This window comes from Vulpes lagopus, chromosome 13 (genome assembly GCF_018345385.1).
Source record: "Vulpes lagopus strain Blue_001 chromosome 13, ASM1834538v1, whole genome shotgun sequence".
NCBI classification, from domain to species: domain Eukaryota; kingdom Metazoa; phylum Chordata; class Mammalia; order Carnivora; family Canidae; genus Vulpes; species Vulpes lagopus.
Window position 1 is genome coordinate 57,778,142 of NC_054836.1, and position 9,460 is coordinate 57,787,601.

The 9,460-nt window shown below is 35.3% G+C and overlaps 1 pseudogene; it reads left to right on the forward strand.

Annotated features, from left to right (window-relative positions):
* The first annotated feature begins 482 nt into the window (after window positions 1-482).
* LOC121474587 lies at window positions 483-1,112 on the forward strand (annotated as a pseudogene).
* Window positions 1,113-9,460: the final 8,348 nt, after the last annotated feature.

Genomic DNA, 9,460 nt, shown 5'->3' on the forward strand with positions numbered 1-9,460 from the left:
CAGCTCATTACTGCCAGAATTATTTTATAAGGTAGAAATCTTCTTTAAAAATGTGGAAAACCTTTGCCAGCTTTTAGGTAACCCTACCTTTCTCGACTGGTATAAGTCTCTTCCTCAGCCCTTCTTTTACCAGACTCAGAACACACTCCAGACCTTCCTTCATTCTGAAAAGTCGTGCCTCGAGGCTTTGCATCTTGCAGATTCTTCTTTTAAGGATGTCCTTTCCCATCTGCATTAGTTCCCTATTGCTCCTCTAACAAAACAACCACAAACTTAATGGCTTAAAACAACACAAATGATTGTCTTACAATTCCAGGGAAGACCACAATGGTTTGGCTGGCCTGTGAAAGGCCTGCCACACTGTTGCCTTGGGCTTGTCTTTTCTTTCATTCTCTTTCCCAGTGGAGCACCTTCCCTCTATCCTAAGCCTTGGTCATGAAATTCTTGCCTGAGGATGGTGAAAACTCACCAGAAAATGGAAAATGGAAAACGAAGAACCAACCAATTCTGAAAATACCAAACAAACAGGCTATTATTTCAGAGGAGTTAATTTCAGAAGAAAAATGGATCAAGGCTTGCAAAGAAACAATATACATGGATCCTACTGGTAAAACTAGAATTTGGGCAACTAAGAAAAGTATAGCCAGGAAAGGGCAGTAGTCTCAGCGCTGCAAAGAACCCTTCATGATGAATGTGCCTTTTTGGGAAAACAGTTCTGACTGCCAATGGGAGCCAAAGGCCTCAAACTGCCCATAGATCTCATAAGATGATGAAAACCCAGAAGCAGCCGTTCTTCTGGAGCTTGAGAGAGAAACTGCCTTTGAAGGTGACATTGAATACTCTCCAGCTGTATGTGTGGATCCAGGCAAGTCAGGCTGTACACACGCTCTGTGACAGTGACTTAATGAAGATGATGCTAAAAATTAAGACCCAAGCCAAAGCTGGGGATGGACAATTTGTGGAAGTGACATCTTTACTACCAAAAAATGATCTACTGAAGAGACATGGTAGCTGAAGAACATCTGACAGGGAATGCCAGGGTCTGCTACTCTGCTCTGCTGCTGACACGTGCAAACACAAAGCCACGTAAAGTATCCTCCCTTAAATTTTAAGGTCAAAGGACAGTAGCCATATTTTTGTAAACAAGATCGCCAGACCTCCTTCACTAAGGCTTTGTGTTCAACTTAGTTTAATGTAGACTTGAAATTCACTTTTTCATAAAATTAAAATCACAGAGAATGAAAATAAAAATCCACAAGTGGAGGGGTAGTTGAAACAATGAAAGAACATAAATATCGTCCACTGGGAAGAAACCAAAAAAAAAAAAAAAAAGATGAGATCATGTTGAAGAAATCATTTGTCAAATCCGGTTCAGTGCTAAGCTAACCCTGACAACAGGGCGATTATGGGAAAGATGCTTGGTGCTCGTCGTCAAGGTGGCGTACAGCCTCTGAAGTGAAAGGGATGCTGTGGGAATGAGAGACACCTGGGCATTTTAGGATTTTTGCTTAAAATAAAGTTGATGAAGAATGGGGACAGGGCTCCCATCATAAGCCTGAATATAGGAAAGGCACCCAGAAACCTAGTATTAAGGCAGAGAGGCATTTTGCAGCTTGAGAGAATGGAGGAAGTCACTAGCATCTTATGAAGGCATAGAAGAGTACACGCATATTCTAAACCTTTTCTCCTGCACGGATGCTGGCAACAATCTCAGAAAACATTTACCTATAAATAGGAAGCCTTGAAGACAAGTTAGACCTTTGAGACCCTAATACATACAAAAGCTACTTATGAATGACATTTGACATCGCCTCTTAGATTTAACACTTATTTCTGCTGATTTGATTAGCTAACATGATATAGCAACTTACCAGGCTTAGATGATTATTTGCCATCAGACTTCATTTTTGAACAATTAAATCTCACCTCCTGGTATATTTTGAACTTCACTGTAGTTCACAATTCCTAAAATTGACTATAAAACAGGGCTAAGTCCCTCTTGTTATTCAATTTCTAGTATCAGATTCAGGCTCCTGCAGGGAGACTGAAACCAGTCAGGGTTTCCTAGACAGCAATCTGAAAGTAGTTGAAAAAAGATCTTTTTTTGAGATTCTTCTTTGTGTCGAAACTGATGCTTTACCCCATGCAGTTCCAACACCTGCACCTAAGGTGCAGCACCTAAGGCTACTTACCTGTGATCATCTTCTCTGCCCCAACATTTAGAATTCCAACGGGCTTCCTACTTTTTTCCAGGGAAGAAGCAGAGGTATCTTAGGGATGATTTCACATCCTGTAGACAATGGGCCGGACAAATAATTGACCAACCTAGAAAAAAAATAAAACTTCTTTAGAATCAGACATTTTATTTGTTTGCAGGGTAAATAGGCTTCTCTTAAAATTTAACTGAAACAGAGATTTTATCTGGCCAAGTGGATCAGAAGCAAAATAAGGCATCTCTAAGTTTCAGTCTCCACTCACATGCAAAGTGTCTCTCCCCCACACAAAATAAATTGTGTTCTAATTCACCTCCTTAAGTCTATGGCCTATTAATAGAGACGTCTGAATAATAGAATGAACTTAATGATTTTACTTAGGTAAGCAGATTATATAAAAATTAGTCCTAAATCTTTGAACTACACTTCAAATAACTTATCCCTTTTGACATGGTTTGAACATAGCAGTAAAGGGCCATAGTAGCAGACATATCGACATTAGCTTTGCATATGAACCAAGAAATTACTACTTAACAAATTAGGCACACTTTAATTACAAAGTTCAGAACATTACATCATATTTGTATGTGGCTGTCCTCTACCATGACATTTGCATTGTAGATTTGTAGATGTTTGCATGAATCTATGAGTCACCACTATTGTATATGACACTGAGAGCAAAGACATTATTTATGCTTTTCAAAATATAAGAATATCATTTCTTTTGCTTTAAAATTGTATTTTCTATTTTTCGAAAAAAACATATTTTGGTGATTAGACATAGATAGTAAATTAAAAATACAGTATGTTTTACATTTATTAAAGTGGAATTACAAGTAAAGTTAATTGGTTATGGTATGCTTAACATTTTTCACACCCTGGGCAGCCTGGGTGGCTCAGTGGTTTAGCCCACCTTCAGCCCAGAGCGTGATCCTGGAGACCTGGGATGGAGTCCCATGCCGGCCTCCTTGGCATGGAGCCTGCGTCTCCCTCTGCCTATGTCTCTGCTTCTCTCTGTCTCTCTCATGAATAAATAAATAAAATCATTTTAAAAAATTAAAAAAACATTTTTCACATCCTGAGACAAGCTCATCAGAACAATTTTTCAATTATTAATCATCAATATCTATTTTTTCCATATAACACTATTTTCTCAAGAAAGTTGCTGATTCAGCATTTCAAAAAGCTTACTTCCTTGCTTGCTTTTCTTTCTTTTTCTCCCCTTCCCCTTCTCCCCCCCTCCTCTTTCTTAGTATTACATCCCTAGAAAGATATGTTAGATGTGTCTAACATCAAAAAACAAGGTGGAGGAGGGAGAAAAACAAATGAACAAACAACCAAAGGGACTGAATAGCTGAATGGAAAATGCTAAAAAAAAAAGAAGTAGTGGTCTGGAAGATTGAGCCAGAGATTTGAAACCAGTGCAACATTACAAATATAAATAATATATTTGAGAAAAGCTAAGAAAATGTTGGTAATGTAAAAAATCTCATCACTCATCAAAAAGAGTCACAAAAGGAGATAAAATAGAAAGGAAGTGGGTATAAGAAATAATAGAAAAACATTTGCTAATAATATTGAAGAGAGACAAATTATCAGGTTGCGTCCAATGAGTACCAGAGAGAATGTGTAGCTACCTACACTAAGGTACATCTTTGTAAAATTGTAGTACCAAAATTCAAATTTTAGCAATGAAAAATAATATACATCTTTAGGAAGTTAGAATTAAAAATAGATCAGTGTAAACCACAAAACTCCTAGAAGAAAACATAGACAGTCATTTTTTGGACATCAGCCATTGAAACTTTTTCCTAAATATGTCTCCTTCAAGCAAGGGAAACAAAAGGAGAGATAAACTGTTGAGATTACACCAAAATAAAAAGCTTTTGCACAGTGAAAGGAACTTCAACAAAATGGCAAGGGAACCCGCTGAATAGGAGAAGATATTTGCAAAGGTTATATCTAATAAGGAGTTAATATCTAAAACCTATAAAGAACTTATACAACTCAACACAAAACAAATAATCGGATTTAAAATGAACAAAGGATCTGAATAGACATTTTTAAAAGAAGACATACAAATGGCTATCAAAATTATGAAAATATGTTCAACACCACTGATCATCAGGGATTTGCAGACCAAAACCACAGTGATCTATCACCCCACACCTGTCAGAATGACTAAAATCAAAAAGACAAGAAACAACGAGTGTTGGCAAGGAATGTATGAAAAAAGGAATCCTTGTGCACCGTTGGTGGGAATGCAAATTAGTGCATTCACTGTGTAAAAGAGTATGGAGTTGACTCTAAAATTAAAAATAGGGGCACCTGGGTGGCTCAGTGGTTGAGCATCTGCCTGAGCTTGAGGCATGATCCCCAGGTCCTGGGATTGATCCCTGCAGCGAGCCTTCTTCTCCCTCCACAAGTCTCTGCCTCTCTCTCTCTCTCTCTCTGTGTCTCTCATGAATACATATATAACATATTTTTTTAAATTAAAAATAAAATTATCATATGATCCAGTAATTCCACTACTGGGCGTTTATCCAAAGAAAATTAAAACACTAATTCAAAAAGATACATGCACCTCTATGTTTATTTCAGCATTATTTATAATAACCAAGATATGGAAGCAGCCCGAGTGTCCATCCATAGATGAATGGCTAAGGACGTAGGGTGTGCATGTGTATGTGTGTGTATGTATATAATGAAATATTTTTCAGTCATAAAAAAGAATGAGATCTTGCCATTTATAACATGGAGGACCTAGAGAGTATAATGATGAATGAAAAGACAAGTGAAATTAGTCAGAGAAAGACAAATACCGTATGATTTTACTTATATGTGAGATTTAAGAAACAAAATAAACAAACATACAAAGAAAAAAAAAGACCAAATAACCAATAAGAAAATACAGAGAAACCACTGGTGGTTACCGGAGGGGAGGAGGATGAAAGATGAGTGAAATAGATAAATGGAATTATGAATATATTTAGCATGATGAGCACTGAATTGAATTGTTGAATCATTATATCATACACCTGAAACTAACATAACACAGTATGTTAATTATACCTCAATAATTTTTAGTTCTTCTTCAAGGATTATTTAAGAGTGTATTTTAATTTTTTATAGAATTTTAAAGAACTTATTTTTTGTTTATATTCAGTCAAATAGTGTCATTTTATCTATAATTTTACTGACCCCACATCTTCTCTATTGGTTTATTTCATGGAAAATCTAGACTTTTCTTTTCCTTTCTGTCCCGTTCTAGTAATTGAGGTTTATAGTATTTCAAGTTATTCAAGTTATTTATAGTATTCAAGTTATATTATTCAAGTTAAAATTTTTGCAATACTTATACTGCTTACTGTAATCGCTCTTACCCTTAGTTCTAAATTTAAAGCTTAATTCTAACTACCTTTGGAGTTATCATTTAGACCCGATTCAGTGAGTTTATTCTTTGAGTAGTGTCCATTTTATTTCTTTTTTAATGAATGGCTTAAGTATGACATAGTATTCAAATATGCGGATGTTGAACATCCATCGCTTCGTAAAACAACAACTTTCCACATGAGACAATTTTCTTTTTTATATGTTTCTCTCTGCCCTTTCTAGATAGCAAACTATTTAATGGCAAGGACTATGTTTTTGTCTTACTTTAAAAACTATCTAATCTGCAATCAAATGTACAGTTCCCTCAGAAATTTGTGAAATGAACAATAGCTGATAAAACAAAAGTATAAGTAAACTGATGCTAAGTAGATTTCCCAAGAACAAGTAATACAAAAGTTTAGCATGTAAAAGCAGGAGAAAATCATGAACGTTTCAAGTAGACATGTGTAAATGCAACAGACTCTATGATATAAACATAAAAATGCTTTGGATCGGAAGAATAATCTCTTTTCTCTCTACTATGTTTTAAAAGTAGAATTATGCTCTGAATACCCACAGAGTGTGTAACCCCAGAGATTGAAAATCTTATTCATAACAACTTTTGTTTAGCAAAATAAGACTATCAGAACACTAAGATGATTTTTTATTCCTCTTAAATTCTCAAGTAAAAAGTCTGAAGACAAAAAAGATAGTAAAAAAATTAAAATTTATGTTAAAGTCACTATAATAATCAGTTTCCATATTTTATAAGTGCATGTACTATAAATTTGAATTGAATGATACTCCATTTAGCATTTTTATGGCATACAAGAGTGAGTTGTGATATTTTCTGGTATTTTGTTTCTTAGGTACTACAATTGTATACTATTAATTTTAAAATAGTATCTATTGAGTCATGCAACAATTGTTACTATTTTTATTTACGGTGATTCCTACGCAATCAGTGCACTTTTGGGGGGAGAAGGTATGTCACAAATAATTTCATGTGACTGAGTAGTTAATTTTAGATGCGATCATCATCTTGATCATCATCTTATTTTCCTTGAACGTGTTACTTGATGCTACTGCATCTGCTCCAGTTAGTTTTCCCTCAGGGGTCCAAACTCATGACCTGGGCCTGGTTTGTTCAGGAAATGTTTACAGCTGCTGTCAAATAGTCAATTTTATTGAGTTTTACATTTTTTTGCTTCTTCAGAATTAGCAATTCACGACTAACATAGTTCCAGCATGATTCTGCATTTCCTCAGTTGTTTGAATGTCATCCCTATCATCCCTCTTTTCAGTTAAGGAGAGGAAGACTTCGTTTTGGCACCTCCCAGTAACACCCAGGAAGCCTTGTCCCTCATGTGACTGTTGAAGCTGGCAGAGTCATAATGGATCCAAACAACAAACCGTACTATTCCTTAGATGCCATCAGCTTTGTTTAAACCAGATGAATTGAGACTTTTTTCCCTTAAATCAAAAAAAAAAAAAAGTACTTTCTGAAAGAAAATGCTTTTATGTTTTATTTAATTTGAATTTTTAAGATTTCTTTAGTTTAACCCCCTGCAAAAAATTAGACTACTACTGATAAACACCTCACTTTATATTTTACTGTTCAGAACCACGGAAAATGCATAAAATCTATGACGAATGTGTCTTTTTTTTAATGCTAACAGTTTTATTTTTTAAAATAAGAAAGGATCAATGGAGCAGAGAGGTGAAAAAAAATAATTATTCCTACCCCAGTGATTTGGAAGCAATGTGGTAACAGGAACCTGGTACAAGCAAAGCAGATGGAATAGTTTGCCAATGGCCAGCTCATTCTTAGAACTTGGACTGTGGCCACGGAGAGCAGTTTCTTTCATTTGCTGATTTGCAATCCACGTATCTTTCTTCGTGAAGTGTCCATTTAAATCTTTTCATTGCGTTTTGCTAATTCTTTATATATTACATATGCAAGTCCTTCATCAATTGTGCGTTTTGAAAATATTTTCTTCTGGAAGAGATAAAAATATAGATATATAGAGAGAGGTAGAGGAGAGAGAGAGAGAGAGAGAGAGAGAGTCGAGATGTTCCAGGACCATTTGTTGAAAGCTCTATACTTTCTCCATTTGGTTTCCTTCACAACTTCTTTGAAAATCAATTGACAATATATGTAGTCATATCTTTTTGGACTATAATTTTTTTTCCATTGATTGCTGTACCCTCCCTATGTCAATATCCCATTATCTCGTTTATGGGAGCTTGTGGCAGCTCTTGAAATTAAGTAATGAGAATCCTCCAAATATTTTCTTCTGTTTCAAAATTGTATTGATTAATTTAGTTCCTCTGTCTTAATTTTGGAATCAGTTCAGTTTTCATTGTTTTCATTGCGGGAGAAAAAGCCTCTGGGATTTTTATTGGGATTGAATAAGACTGATGGCTTGATTTAGGGAAAAATGGCATTTTAACTGATAATTTAATCCATGAAAAGGAAATATCTTAGTTTACGTAGGTTTTCTTTAAACCTTCTTGTCAGTGCTTTACATGTATTTTACATGTTGATCTTGCACATACTCTGCTACATTTATATCTAATCATTTCATGTTTTCTGGTGCTGTTTATTTTTCTTTATTTTTAATGGGAATAGTATCTGTAGAAATCCCCCTCCCTCCTTAATTCCTAATGTTGTAATTTGTACCTTCTCTGTATTCTCCATGATAGATCAGATTTTTCTGATCTCAAAGAAATTGGCTTCTTTGATTTTATCTGTGGTATTTATGTTTTATTTTCTTATTTCATTGGTTTTAACTCTTCTGCTAGGCTATCCTCTGCTAGTTTATGTATATGTGAGGATGAGCGATTGAATCAGACTAGCCAAGAGCTTTTACTCCTTTTTTAAGATTCTATTTATTATTTATTCATTAGAGACTTACAGACAGAGAGAGAGATAGACAGAGGGACAAGCAGGCTTCATGCAGGGATCCCGACGTGGGACTCGATCCCTGGACCAGGATCACGCCCTGAGCCAAAGGCAGATACTCAACCGCTGAGCCACCCAGGTGTCCCAAGAGCTTTTATTTCATTATATTGTGGTTATTTCCAGGGCACAATCACCTTTAAATATTTTTAACATTACATTGTGCTTATTTTAGAAGCTGGAATGCTGAAGATGTAGTTCTATGCTCATTTCCTCCCCTCTCCCCCATGCCAGGGTATGATCTTCACAATTTAAGTGATATTAATTTAAATATAGTAAATACAGGATGGTTAACAGTAAACTTGTTGATTTTAAATGGAAATAATGAAGCTATAGGAAATATCATATAGATATAAAGGCATTTTTTCAATGCAACCAGGAAGCAACTGTTCCCATTACCATGAATTTAAAGTGCCATTTATTTTATGACAACCTAGCAACGATTGCATAGGAGGCACAGCCAGCATAAAGAGAAATGTCTTCACATCTCACTTATTTAATTTGAATAGTACTTGTGAAGCAGGTGTTAGACTTTGTATTAAGTACTTTCATCTATGTATAAAGGCCATACTTTACACACACATGTCCCCCTCATGTATATGCATGTGTACATATATCAAGGCTAGTTAGGTAGAGGGTTTACTTCAGCGCACCAGTAAGTGTGACTTATAATCATCACAATGACCAAATTAGCATGAGATGTCAATCACACTGACCTTATAACAACTTCAATTAATTTGAGGAACAGAAATAGAGCTACAAACACAGTATTAGGGTTTTAGTTGTTTACATCAGTACCTGAACTTAGGCCCAAAAGGCCTAAAACTCTTTTTTTTTTTTAAATTTACATTCAGAAGTAACCATTTTCCAGGAAGTTACAAGTATGGCATTTGTTAATGAAGCATTGGAAGAA